At 41.1% G+C, this 15,150-nt stretch overlaps 1 long non-coding RNA gene across 2 annotated transcripts; it reads left to right on the top strand.

Moving 5' to 3' along the window:
• Positions 1–8,154: 8,154 nt before the first annotated feature.
• Positions 8,155–10,688, top strand: LOC119311426. 2 transcript variants are annotated; one of them, XR_005151058.1, is made up of 4 exons: positions 8,155–8,419; positions 8,554–8,636; positions 9,077–9,160; positions 10,642–10,688. It is a non-coding gene; the product is annotated as an uncharacterized LOC119311426 (long non-coding RNA). The 2 variants fall into 2 exon arrangements; XR_005151057.1 differs by lacking the exon at positions 10,642–10,688 and having other exon boundaries at positions 9,077–9,249.
• The last annotated feature ends 4,462 nt before the right edge of the window (positions 10,689–15,150 follow it).

Below are 15,150 nucleotides of genomic sequence, written 5' to 3' on the forward strand. Positions count from 1 at the left end.
ATAAACCCAAAAGCTTTGATCATCTCATTAAAGTGAACGTTCCAACTCCGAGATGCTTGCACCAGCCCATAGATGGAGCGCTGGAGCATGCATACCTTGTTAGCATTCTCAGGGTCGACAAAACCTTCCGGCTGCATCATATACAATTCTTCCTTAAGGTGACCGTTAAGGAATGCCGTTTTGACGTCCATTTGCCATATCTCATAATCATAGTATGCGACAATTGCTAACATGATTCGGACGAACTTCAGCTTTGCTACGGGAGAGAATGTCTCATCGTAGTCAATCCCTTGAACTTGTCGATAACCCTTAGCGACAAGTCAAGCTTTATATATGGTAACATTACCATCCGCGTCCGTCTTCTTCTTAAAGATCCATTTGTTTTCTATTGCTCGCCGATCATCGGGCAAGTCTGTCAAAGTCCATACTTTGTTTTTACACATGGATCCTATCTCGGATTGCATGGCTTCAAGCCATTTGTTGGAATCTGGGCCCGCCATCGCTTCTTCATAGTTCCAAGGTTCACCGTTGTCTAACAACATGATTTCCAAGACAGGGTTGCCGTACCACTCTGGTGCGGAACGTGTCCTTGTGGACCTTCGAAGTTTAGTAGGAGCTTGATCCGAAGTATCTTGATCATCATCATTAACTTCATCTCTTGTCGGTGCAGGCACCACAGGAACATCTTCTTGAGTTGCGCTACTTAACATTTCAAGAGGTAGTACTTCATCAAGCTCTACTTTCCTCCCACTTAATTCTTTCAAGAGAAACTCTTTCTCCAGAAAGGACCCGTTCTTGGCAACAAAGATCTTGCCCTCGGATCTTAAGTAGAAGGTATACCCAATGGTTTCCTTAGGGTATCCTATGAAGACGCATTTTTCCGACTTGGGTTCGAGCTTCTCAGGTTGAAGTTTCTTGACATAAGCATCGCATCCCCAAACTTTTAGAAATGACAGCTTAGGTTTCTTCCCAAACCATAATTCATACAGTGTTGTCTCAACGGATTTAGACGGTGGCCTATTTAAAGTGAATGTAGCTGTCTCTAGAGCGTATCCCCAAAATGATAGCGGTAAATCAGTAAGTGACATCATAGATCGCACCATATCCAATAGAGTGCGATTACGACATTCGGACACACTGTTACGCTGAGGTGTTCCAGGTGGCGTGAGTTGTGAAACGATTCCACATTTCCTTAAGTGCATACCAAATTCGCGACTTCAATATTCTCCCCCACGATCTGATTGTAAGAACTTTATCTTTCGGTCACGTTGATTCTCTACCTCATTCTGAAATTCCTTGAACTTTTCAAAGGTCTCAGACTTGTGTTTCATCAAGTAGACATACCCATATCTACTCAAGTCACCAGTGAGAGTGAGAACATATCGATATCCTCCGCGAGCCTCAACACTCATTGGACCGCACACATCAGTATGTATGATTTCCATTAAGTTGGTTGCTCGCTCCATTGTTCCGGAGAACGGAGTCTTGGTCATTTTGCCCATGAGGCATGGTTTGGATGTGTCAAACGATTCATAATCTAGAGACTCTAAAAGTTCATCAGCATGGAGCTTCTTCATGCGCTTGACACCAATGTGACCAAGGCGGCAGTGCCACAAGTCTGCGGGACTATCGTTATCAACTTTACATCTTTTGGTATTCACACTATGAATATGTGTAACATAACGCTCGAGATTCATTAAGAATAAACCATTCACTAGCGGGGCTTGACCATAAAACATATCTCTCATATAAATAGAACAACCATTATTCTCGGATTTAAATGAGTAGCCATCTCGAATTAAACGAGATCCAGATACAATGTTCATGCTCAAAGCTGGTACTAAATAACAATTATTGAGGTTTAAAACTAATCCCGTAGGTAAATGTAGAGGTAGCGTGCCGACGGCGATCACATCGACCTTGGAACCATTCCCGATGCGCATCGTCACCTTGTCCTTCGCCAGTCTCCGCTTATTCCGCAACTCCTGCTTTGAGTTATAAATATGAGCAACCGCACAGGTATCAAATACCCAGGAGCTACTACGAGCACTAGTAAGGTACACATCAATTACATGTATATCATAGATACCTTTGGTTTTTCCGGCCTTCTTGTCCGCTAAGTACATGGGGCAGTTCCGCTTCCAGTGACCACTTCCCTTGCAATAAAAGCACTCAGTCTCAGGCTTGGGTCCATTGTTTGACTTCTTCCCGGCAACTGGCTTACCGGGCGCGGTAACTCCCTTGCCGTCCTTCTTGAAGTTCTTCTTACCCTTGCCTTTCTTGAACTTAGTGGTTTTATTCACCATCAACACTTGATGTTACTTTTTGATCTCTACCTCCGCTGATTTCATCATTGAATATACCTCAGGAATGGTCTTTTCCATCCCCTGCATATTGAAGTTCATCACAAAGCTCTTGTAGCTCGGTGGAAGCGACTGAAGGATTCTGTCAATGACCGCGTCATCCGGGAGATTAACTCCCAGCTGAGTCAAGCGGTTGTGCAACCCAGACATCTTGAGTATGTGCTCACTGACAGAACTATTTTCCTCCATCTTACAGCTGAAGAACTTGTCGGAGACTTCATATCTCTCGACCCGGGCATGAGCTTGGAAAACCATTTTTAGCTCTTTGAATATCTCATATGCTCTGTGTTGCTCAAAACGCTTTTGGAGCCCCGGTTCTAAGTTGTAAAGCATGCTGCACTGAACGAGGGAGTAATCATCAGCACGAGACTGCCAAGCGTTCATAAGTCTTGGTTCTCTGGGATTGGTGCTTCACCTAGCGGCGCTTCTAGGACATAATCTTTCTTGGCAGCTATGAGGATGATCCTCAGGTTTCGGACCCAGTCCGTATAGTTGCTGCCATCATCTTTTAGCTTGGTTTTCTCTAGGAACGCATTGAAGTTGAGGTGGACATGACTGTTGGCCATTTGATCTACAAGACATTTTGCAAAGGTTTTTAGACTAAGTTCATGATAATTAAGTTCATCTAATCAAATTATTCAATGAACTCCCACTTAGACAGACATCCCTCTAGTCATCTAAGTGAAACATGATCCGAGTCAACTAGGCCATGTCCGATCATCACGTGAGACGGACTAGTCATCATCGGTGAACATCTTCATGTTGATCGTATCTTCTATACGACTCATGCTCGACCTTTCGGTCTTCCGTGTTCCGAGGCCATGTCTGTACATGCTAGGCTCGTCAAGTCAACCTAAGTGTATTGCGTGTGTAAATCTGGCTTACACCCGTTGTATTCGAACGTTAGGATCTATCACACCCGATCATCACGTGGTGCTTCGAAACAACAAACCTTCGCAACGGTGCACAGTTAGGGGGAACACTTTTCTTGAAATTATTTCGAGGGATCATCTTATTTAAGCTACTGTTGTTCTAAGCAAATAAGATGTAAAACATGATAAACATCACATGCAATCAAATAGTGACATGATATGGCCAATATCATATTGCTCCTTTGATCTCCATCTTCGGGGCGCCATGATCATCTTCGTCACTGGCATGACACCATGATCTCCATCATCATGATCTCCATCATCGTGTCTTCATGAAGTTTTCACGCCAACGACTACTTCTACTTCTATCGATAACGTGTTTAGCAATAAAGTAAAGTAATTTACATGGCGTTCTTCAATGACATGCAGGTCATACAAAAAATAAAGACAACTCCTATGGCTCCTGCCGGTTGTCATACTCATCGACATGCAAGTCGTGATTCCTATTACAAGAACATGATCATCTCATACATCACATATATCATTCATCACATCCTTTGGCCATATCACATCACAAAGCACTTGCTGCAAAAACAAGTTAGACGTCCTCTAATTGTTGTTGCGAATTTTTACGTGGCTTCTATAGGTGTTCTAGCAAGAACATTTCTTACCTACATAAAACCACAACATGATATGCCAATTTCTATTTACCCTTCATAAGGACCCTTCTCATCGAATCCGCTCCAACTAAAGTGGGAGAGACAGACACTCGCTAGCCACCTTATGCAACTAGTGCATGTCATTCGGTGGAACCGGTCTCACGTAAGGTACGTGTCAGGTCGGTCCGGGCCGCTTCATCCCACAATGCCGCCGAAGCAAGATAAGACTAGTAGTGGCAAGAAAATTAACAACATCTACGCCCGCAACTGCTTTGTGTTCTACTCGTGCATAGTAACTACGCATAGACCTAGCTCTGATACCACTATTGGGGAACGTTGCATAAAATAAAATTTTTCCTACGTTCACCATGATCAATCTATGGAGTCATCTAGCAACGAGATAGGGGAGTGCATCTACATACCCTTGTAGATCGCGTGCAGAAGTGTTCAAGAGAACGAGGTTGAGGGAGTCGTACTCGTCATTATCCAAATCATCGGAGATCCTAGCGCCAAACGGACGGCACCTCCGCGTTCAACACACGTATGGTTGGGAAGGCGTCTCCTCCTTCTTGATCCAGCAAGGGGGAAGGAGAGGTTTATGAAGATCCAGCAGCACAACGACGTGGTGGTGGTGGATGCAGCAGTGATCTCGGCAGGGCTTCGCCAAGCACTTGCGAGAGGGAGAGGTGTAGCAGGGGAGGGGGAGGCGCCAGAGACTTGGGGTGCAGCTGCCCTCCTTCCCCCCTCTTTATATAGGCCCCTTGGGGGAGCGCCGGCCCTAGGAGATGGGATCTCCAAGGGGGGCGGCGGCCAAGGGGGTGGCTTGCCCCCCAAGGCAAGTGGAGGCGCCCCTACCCCTAGGGTTTCCAACCCTAGGCGTGGGGGGGGGGGGCAAGGGGGGCGCACCAGCCCACCAGGGGCTGGTTCCCCTCCCCACTTCAGCCCATGGGGCCCTCCGGGATAGGTGGCCCCACCCGGTGGACCCCCGGGACCCTTCTGGTGGTCCCAGTACAATACCGGTGACCTCCGGAACTTTCCCGATGGCCAAAACTGCACTTCCTATATATAATTCTTCACCTCTGGACCATTCCGGAACTCCTCGTGACGTCCGAGATCTCATCCGGGACTCCGAACAACTTTCGGGTTACTGCATACTAATATCTCTTCAACCCTAGCGTCACCGAACCTTAAGTGTGTAGACCGTACGGGTTCGGCAGACATGCAGACATGACCGAGACGCCTCTCCGGTCAATAACCAACATCGGGATCTGGATACCCATGTTGGCTCCCACATGCTCCTCGATGATCTCATCAGATGAACCACGATGTCTAGTATTCAATCAATCCCGTATGCAATTCCCTTTGTCAATCGGTACGTTACTTGCCCGAGACTGATCGTCGGTATCCCAATACCTCATTCAATCTCGTTACCGGCAAGTCACTTTACTCGTACCGTAATGCATGATCCCATGACCAGACACTTGGTCACATTGAGCTCATTATGATGATGCATTACAGAGTGGGCCCAGAGATACCTCTCCGTCATACAGAGTGACAAATCCCAGTCTCGATTCGTGCCAACCCAACAAACACTTTCGGAGATACCCGTAGTGCACCTTTATAGTCACCCAGTTACGTTGTGACGTTTGGCACACCCAAAGCTCTCCTACGGTATCCGGGAGTTGCACAATCTCATGGTCTAAGGAAATGATACTTGACATTTGGAGACTCTCTAGCTAAATGAACTACACGATCTTTGTGCTATGCTTAGGATTGGGTCTTGTCCATCACATCATTCTCCTAATGATGTGATCCCGTTATCAATGACATCCAATGTCCATAGTCAGGAAACCATGACTATCTGTTGATCAACGAGCTAGTCAACTAGAGGCTCACTAGGGACTTGTTGTGGTCTATGTATTCACACATGTATTACGATTTCCGGATAATACAATTATAGCATGAACAATAGACAATTATCATGAACAAAGAAATATAATAATAACCATTTTATTATTGCCTCTAGGGCATATTTCCAACAGATCTTTTAGTGTGCCATTGAGCATAATTAACCATATTATTATCTAGGAGTTTAGTAGCTTCTCCTAAAGTGATTTCCGTAAAAGTGCCTCCCGCGGCCGAATCTAAAAGATTTCTAGAAGCAAAATTCAATCCGGCATAATTTTTTTGTATAATCATCCATAAATTCAAACCATGTGTAGGGCAATTACGTATCATTAATTTCATCCTATCCGAAGATTGTGCAACATGCTCATGATCAAGTTGCTTAAAATTCATAATATCATTTCTAAGAGAGTTGATCTTAGCGGGAGGAAAATACTTAGAGATAAGAGCATCTTTGCACTTGTTCCATGAATCAATTCTATTTTTAGGCAAAGACAAAAACCTAGTTTTAGCACGATCTCTAAGCGAAAAAGGAAATAGCTTCAATTTAACAATATCATTATCCACATCTTTCTTCTTTTGCATATCACACAAATCAACAAAGCTGTTTAGATGGGTAGCGACATCTTCACTAGGAAGGCCGACGAATTGATCTTTCATGACAAGATTCAACAAGGCAACATTGATTTCACAAGATTCAGCATCGGTAATAGGAGCAATCGGGGTGCTAAGAAAATCATTGTTGTTGGTATTGGAAAAGTCACACAATTTGGTATTGTCTTGAGCCATCGTGACAAACAAGCCAACACACAAGCACACAAGAAGCAAGCAAAAAGATACGAACAGAAAAAGAGGGCGAATAAAATGGCAAAGGTGAGGTGGGGGAGAGGAAAACGAGAGGCAAATGACAAATAATGTAATGCGAGGGATAAGAGTTTGTGATGGGTACTTGGTATGTCTTGACTTGTGTGTAGACTCGCCGACAACGTCGCCAGAAATCCTTCTTGCTACCTCTTGAGCATGTGTTGGTTTTCCTTGAAGAGGAAAGGGCGATGCAGCAAAGTAGCGTAAGTATTTCCCTCAGTTTTTGAGAACCAAGGTATCAATCCAGTAGGAGGCCACACGCAAGTCCGTCGTACCTACAAAAACAAATAAGAACCTTACAACCAACGCGATAAAGGGGTTGTCAATCCCTTCATGGCCACTTGCAAAAGTGAGATCTGATAGAGATGATAAGATAATATTTTTGGTATTTTTATGATAAAGATTAGAAGTAAAGATTGCAAAATAAATGGCGACAGAGATAGCTAGTTGACGGGAGATTAATATTTTAAAAGATAGACCCAGGGGCCATAGGTTTCACTAGTGGCTTCTCTCAAGATAGCATAAGTATTTTAAAAGATAGAAGAAAATATTTGCAATGGATTCACATTATTGTGTTATTCTGGAGCAGGTTTACCATATATGACAGAAATTGTGCCAATTACACACGACATGATGTGTTTTGTTGTAGCTAATGATTACAAGTGATGTATTATGGTAATGTTGGCATTTGAATGCCTTGGCTCCAATGAACTAATTTCTAGCAGTATCATACAAGATATTCAAAAAGACAAAAAGTCAATGTTTTAACTAATTTCTAGCAGGATCATCAGCTCTTGTTTTGTCCATTTTTCTTTTTTTGAGCAATTCATCTCTTGCTCCTACACATTATGACTTATGTACATGATTTATCAACCATGGACTGTCTGTCTTAGCAGGAGGGAGGTGCGCTGGCTACGTCTTTAGGGACTGTGTGGCGGGTTTGACCTCTCCCAGCTCCCCGCCTTCGCCCGCGATGACGAGGACCAGGTCCGCTGCGCCTCCAATCCCAAATCATGGTCGCGCAGGACATGCTCCATGACGCTGTGTGTGTGTCGATCTGAAGCTATCCTCTATTGCATCTAGAGGCTTGTACAAGCCATAGATCAAATCCGACAAGAGAAGAAATATGTGTGTCTGAGGAACCAAGACGCCAAAGGTTCAGAGCGGCATTGTGCTGAAAAAGCCAGGACAATGTAAGAGGCTTGCACACAAGGATCTAGGTTTCTCTACGAGCAGCAGAATCAATATCCGATAGAATATAACAATTACGGACGAGGAGCCGCAACCGTAGCTTGTTGAGATGTTGCATAGGTAAACTGATCTCATGTTTTTCGTGTGTGGAATTGATGATTGATGTAGTTTCACTGAATCAAAATACTGATGCCTTTTCCCTTCTCCGTGACAGCTTTCAGAGAACTAGGAAAGTAATGGTGGACTCTCATGAAGCACAAAGACAGATAATGTTTGAGGCAAATTCCTTCACCGGCCCTGCATATGTGAAATTCTGCAATGATGCCCAGCGGCATGCTACTCTCAAGCTGGAGGTCGAGCTTAGGAACTGGAGGTCCTGCTTCGTGAGCTACGTCAGTGCTCAGAAGGCGTACATCGAATCCCTTGATGGTTGGTTGTCCAAGTTCATGCTCACAGACACCATCCGTTAATCCCGGGGATCTCCTTGATCGCGCTCGACAGGACCAGCGAGTAGCACACTACGCTGTCGACAACCGGATCCTCCTCACAACTGACTCCGGCATGGGTATTCCTCTCCTCTGCCATCTCTCTCTCTCTCTCTCTCTTTCTCATGCCAGTGGGCCGTGTTACTGTACACTCGACATAGGAAGTAAGCATGATTTTTATGTAATGCTGGTTCTGGAATCGATGTTGTACCAGGCTTGCTCGCGCTCGACAGGACCAGCGAGTAGCACACTACGCTGTTGACAACCGGATCCTCCTCACAACTGACTCCGGCATGGGTATTCCTCTCCTCTGCCATCTCTCTCTCTCTTTCTCATGCCAGTGGGCCGTGTTACTGTACACTCGACGTAGGAAGTAAGCATGATTTTTATGTAATGCTGGTTTTGGAATCGATGTTGTACCAGGCTTGCTGCCTGCTTCCACTCTTTCACCCCCACTTCCACGAATTGTCTATAAACCTGGTCCAACATCTTATGTGTACTCTTGCAAGTTTCTTGTTTAACATATATTATCCTGGCACCAAGTTGACAGGGAGATAAATGTTTACCACCCATCCAGAGCATGTTGTTCCATTTTTTACATCTTAGTTTAATTTTTTACTTCTTTTAGATGATCTTCGGAGAACAAAGCACAAATAGAGAATCACATGATATGCCCGTCTTATTTTTTGAAGTTGATCCCAGTTTTAACTGAAATACTCCACTTCTTTGCTTTTTAGTACCCATTCCAACCCAAGAAGACGACTCAAGGGAGGACTGATCTATATGTAGGCAGATGGATGAATTCCAAGCCATGAGATAAAGTACCCTAAACCGAACTTACTATTTATTTGCAGTTTGCGAGTACACTTGTACTTCCCTGATTTCTGCCCCAAATAGCATGCTTCCAGATCCATGTGTAGTTCCCTGCCTGCTATGTTTCCAATCAGATAATTTTGGCCACCAAAATTTCTGGTTATTTAGATCGCACTTTTCTGTGGGACAATGCAGAAAAGGTTTGTTTTGATGCTCCCAATATAAAGGGTCAGGCTTTTCTCATAATGATTCAGGGAGATAAAATTTCTTTTAGAATGTTTACCACTTTGGCTTGCTTTTGTAATGAACCAAGATGAATGATGTTTGCAAAACTGAAGCTTCAACTACAATGCTAGGTTCTTAGATGTTATGAAGTTTCAAGTGTTCTACTGCTATCTATTTCCTACTCGCTCCACTTCTTTTGTAAGGCATATTTTGATTTGATCAGTTAATGCTTTGAATAATAATTACTCTATTAATAGTTGCTGCATGTGAATAAGTTAATATTGGATTCATTTCTTTGGGGAGCTAAGCCATGTATTTGCAATTTTAGTATTAGTTAACATAAAATAGAGAAATGTCTGGTAGCTTCGTAGGTAGTTACTCCATTAGTAGGTGGTGCATGTGAATAAGTTAATATTGGATTCATTTCTTTGGGGAGCTAAGCCATGTATTTGCAATTTCAGTAACATAGTTAGTGTAAAATAGATAAATTTCTGGTAGCTTTGTAGGCATTGAAGAAAAAACAATAAATCCCTTGCTAAATATACCAAGGTGATGTCCACATATAGCCTTGGCTTTGTTTGTAAAGAAGCGAGTAGACATTCTACTTTTGTGTCAGTTAAAGATATGCTTTGATGTATTTCTTCAGTGAACAACACCGGATTTTCGTATGAGTTGCCTATTTATATTTTGATATTTACATAATGCATTCACCAAGTAAATCAGGAAGTATGCATCTATACTGGAAAGGAAGCGCTCAAATGTGATGTGCATCAAATACTTAGGTCAATCAGTGCCTTTTTTTGTTGCCCTCAGTGTATTTTAGTTATGATTTTGCATCCCGACGTGTTTGACAATCTAGGTACATTAATTATGCTCGTGGTCATGGTATGTCTGATTGTAGGTGCTCTAAAATGACCTATACTTAGCATTTTTTCCTCCAAATGACTTAATATGCTTAGCTAGCTCTAAAATGACTTACGAAATGCCATATTTTAGCTCCGAAATGACTTCATATGCTTAGCTAGTTCCAAAATGACATAATAAACTTATTAGTTCCAAAATGACCTTACTTAGCATTTTTTACACCAAAATGACTTAGTATGCTTAGTTAGCTCAAAAATGACATAATAACCATACTTAGCTCCAAAATGACCTATTTTATAGATATAAGTTGCATCATAATAATCTTCACATTTTAGTTGCATCATAATAATCTTCTTCTTCTAGTCTTCTTCTTCTAACTTTCTTCTTTCCCATTTTGTAGATTTGCTTCAGATCACGGAAGCTTGGGTTGATGGAGTGCTTGTCTTTAGTTTTTGTTTTGACTTTGTGAAACTTGCTACCTATGATGAAACTATGTAATATTGATGAAACTATGTATATGTATGGATGAAACTTGCTACTATTGGTAACATGTGTTGGATATGTGTTCGATATATATGTGTTCATGACTATTGGTAATATGTGTTGAATATGCTATATTGGTCATATAAATATATTTGTGTTTGATTTTCTGTGAAAATGAATTGATATAAGAAAAAACAAAATTAAATGGGGCAACTTTGCCATCCGCCAGCAGATGGCAAAGAGGCCACGTGTCATCTACATGTAAAATTTGTGCTGGCCTATTTGGGCCCTTTGCCATCTGCCAGCAGATGGCAAAGCTCTTTGCCATCTGCTAGCAGACGGCAAAGAGCCTGAAGCCTTTGCCATCTGCTGGCAGACGGCAAAGTATGCCGTTAGCCTTCTAACGGGGCTAACCCCGTTAAGAGGCTTTGCCATCTGCCAGCTGATGGCAAAGGCATAGGCTCTTTGCCATCAGCCAGCAGACGGCAAAGAAGCGTTTGCCGGCAGGGTTTCAGACAAACTGTTTGCCATCTGCTGGCAGATGGCAAAGCCTTTGCCATCCGCCGACCATGCCTTTGCCATCTGCCATGGCAGATGGCAAAGTGCCAGATTCCAGTAGTGATGGCCAAAGAAAGTTCATCCCTACAAAATCATATAGTTGGGTCGTGCTCCATTTTGTCACACAAGAATGCTCTCATCATGCACAACCCCGATGACAAGCCAAGCAATTGTTTCATACTTTAGTAATTTCAAACTTTTTTCAACTTTCACGCAATACATGAGCGTGAGCCATGGATATAGCACTATGGGTGGAATAGAATATAATGATGGGGGTTATGTGGAGAAGACAAAAAGGAGAAAGTCTCACATTGACGTGGCTAATCAACGGGCTAGGGAGATGCCCATCAATTGATGTCAATGCAAGGAGTAGGGATTGCCATGCAACAGATGCACTAGAGCTATAAATGTATGAAAGCTCAACAAAAGAAACTAAGTGGGTGTGCATCCAACTTGCTTGCTCACGAAGACCTAAGGCATTTGAAGAAGCCCATTGTTGGAATATACAAGCCAAGTTTTATAATGAAAAATTCCCACTAGTATATGAAAGTGACAAAACAAGATACTCTCTATCATAAAGATCATGGTGCTACTTCGAAGCACAAGTGTGGAAAAAGGATAGTAGCATTGTCCTTTTTATTTCTTTTTATTTCTTTTTTTGGGCCTTTATTTTTTTATTTGGTCTTTCTCTTTTCTTTATTTGGGGCAATGCTCTATTAATGATGATCATCATACTTCTATTTATTTACAACTCAATGATTACAACTCGATACTAGAACAAAATATGACTCTATATGAATGCCTCCGGCGGTGTAACGGGATGGGTAATGAATCAAGAGTGACATGTATGAAATAATATGCATGGTGGCTTTGCCACAAATACGATGTCAACTACATGATCATGCAAGGCAATATGACAATGATGAAGCGCGTCATAATAAATAGAACGGTGGAAAGTTGCATGGCAATATATCTCAGAATGACTATGGAAATGCCATAATAGGTAGGTATGGTGGCTGTTTTGAGGAAGATATAAGGAGGTTTATGTGTGATAGAGTGTATCAAATCACGGGGTTTGGATGCACCGGCGAAGTTTGCACCAACTCTCAAGGTGAGAAAGGGGAATGCACGGTACTGAAGAGGCTAGCAATGATGGAAGGGTGAGAATGCATATAATCCATGGACTCAACATTAGTCATAAAGAACTCACATACTTATTGCGAAAATCTACAAGTCATCAAAAACCAAGCACTACGCGCATGCTCCTAGGGGGATAAATTGGTAGGAAAAGACCATCGCTCGTCCCCGACCGCCACTCATAAGGATGACAATCAAAGAACACCTCATGTTTCAAATTTGTTACACAACGTTTACCATACGTACATGCTACGGGACTTGCAAACTTCAACACAAGTATTTCTCAAATTCACAACTACTCAACTAGCACAACTTTAATATCACTATCTCCATATCTCAAAACAATCATCAAGTATCAAACTTCTCTTAGTATTCAATGCACTTATATGAAAGTTTTTATTATATCCATCTTGGATGCCTATCATATTAGGACTATTTTTATAGCCAACACAAATTACCATGCTGTTATAAAAGACTCTCAAAATAATATAAGTGAAGAATGAGAGATCAATAATTTCTATAAAATAAAACCACCACCATGCTCTAAAAGATATAAGTGAAGCACTAGAGCGAAATTATTTAGCTCAAAAGATATAAGTGAAGCACATAAAGTATTCTAATAATTTTCGATTAATGTGTGTCTCTCCCAAAAGGTGTGTACAACAAGGATGATTGTGGTGAACTAAAAATCAAAGACTCAAATCATACAAGACGCTCCAAGCAAAACACATATCATGTGGTGAATAAAATTATATCAAGTAAAGTTACCGATGGACGAAGACAAAAGAGGGGATGCCTTCCGGGGCATCCCCAAGCTTAGGCTTTTGGTTGTCCTTGGATTTTACCTTGGGGTGCCTTGGGAATTCCCAAGCTTAGGCTCTTGCCACTTCTTGTTCCATAATCCATCAAATCTTTACCCAAAAACTTGAAAACTTCACAACACAAAACCTAACAGAAAATCTCATGAGCTCCATTAGCGAAAGAAAACAAACCACCACTTTAAGGTACTGTAATGAACTCATTTTTTATTTATATTGGTATTAAAACTACTGTATTCCAACTTCTCTATGGTTCATAACCTCTGATACTAGCCATAGATTCATCAAAATAAGCAAACAACACACGAAAAACAGAATCTGTCAAAAACAGAACAGTCTGTAGTAATCTGTATCAAACGTATACTTCTGGATCTCCAAAAATTCTGAAATAAATTGATGGACGTGAGGAATTTATATATTAATCATCTTAAAAAAGAATCAACTAAATATCACTCTCCAGTAAAAAGTTGTAGCTAATGTCATGAATGCTAACGTTTCTGTTTTTTACAGCAAGATCAAAAAGACTTCACCCAAGTCTTCCCAAAGGTTCTACTTGGCACAAACACTAATTAAAACATGAAAACACATCTAACCAGAGGCTAGATCAAAGATTTATTACTAAAAATAACCAAAAAGCAAGAAATAAAAATAAAATTGGTTTGCCTCCCAACAAGCGCTATCGTTTAACGCCCCTAGCTAGGCATAAAGGCAAGGATAGATCTAGGTATTATCATCTTTGGCACGCAATGCATAAGTGGCTATCATAATAGATTCATAAGGTAATTTAATTTTCTTTCTAGGAAAGTATTCCATGCCTTTCCTTAATGGAAATTGGAATCTAATATTCTCTTCTTTCATATCAATAATTGCACCAATCGTTCTAAGGAAAGGTCTATCAAGAGTAATAGGACATGAAGGATTGCAACCTATATCAAGGACAATGAAATCTACGAGCACATAATTCCTATTTGCAACAATAAGAACATCATTAATTTTTCCCATAGGTTTCTTAATGGTGGAATCCGCAAGGTGCAAGTTTAAAGAACAATCATCAAATTCACGGAAACCTAACACATAACACAAAGTTTTTGGAATCGTGGAAACACTAGCACCCAAATCACACAAAGCATAGCATTCATGGTATTTAATTTTAATTTTAATAGTAGGTTCCCACTCATCATAAAGTTTACTAGGGATAGAAACTTCTAATTCAAGCTTTTCTTCATAGGATTGCATTAAAGCATCAATGATATGTTTGGTAAAAGCCTTATTTTGACTATAAGCATGCAGAGAATTTAACACGGATTGCAACAAAGAAATACAATCTATTAAAAAACAATTATCATAATTAAATTCCTTGAAATCCAAAATAGTGGGTTCATTGCTATGTAAAGTTTTGACCTCTTCAATCCCACTTTACCAATTTTTTCATCAAGATCTAAAAACTCTGAATCATTGGGACGCCTATTAACTAAAGTTGACTCATCTCCAGTCCCATCATTATCAAGATTCATATTTCAAAATAAAGATTTAATAGGAGACACATCAATCACTTTTAGACCTTCATCCTTATTATCATGAAAACTAGAAGAACATGCTTTCACAAAGCAATCTTTTTAGCACGCATCCTAGCGATTCTTTCTTTGCACTCATCAATGGAAATTCTCATAGCTTTGAGAGACTCATTGATATCATGCTTAGGTGGAATAGATCTAAGTTTCAAAGAATCAACATCAAGAGAAATTCTATCCACGTTCCTAGCCAACTCATCAACCTTAAGCAATTTTTCTTCAAGCAAAGCATTGAAATTCTTTTGAGAAATCAAAATTCTTTAACACTAGTCTCAAAATAAGAGGGCATATTATTAAAATTTCCATAAGAGTTGTTGTAGGAATTACCATAATTATTAGAGG

The sequence above is a fragment of the Triticum dicoccoides genome, chromosome 5B, assembly GCF_002162155.2.
Source record: "Triticum dicoccoides isolate Atlit2015 ecotype Zavitan chromosome 5B, WEW_v2.0, whole genome shotgun sequence".
Taxonomy (NCBI): domain Eukaryota; kingdom Viridiplantae; phylum Streptophyta; class Magnoliopsida; order Poales; family Poaceae; genus Triticum; species Triticum dicoccoides.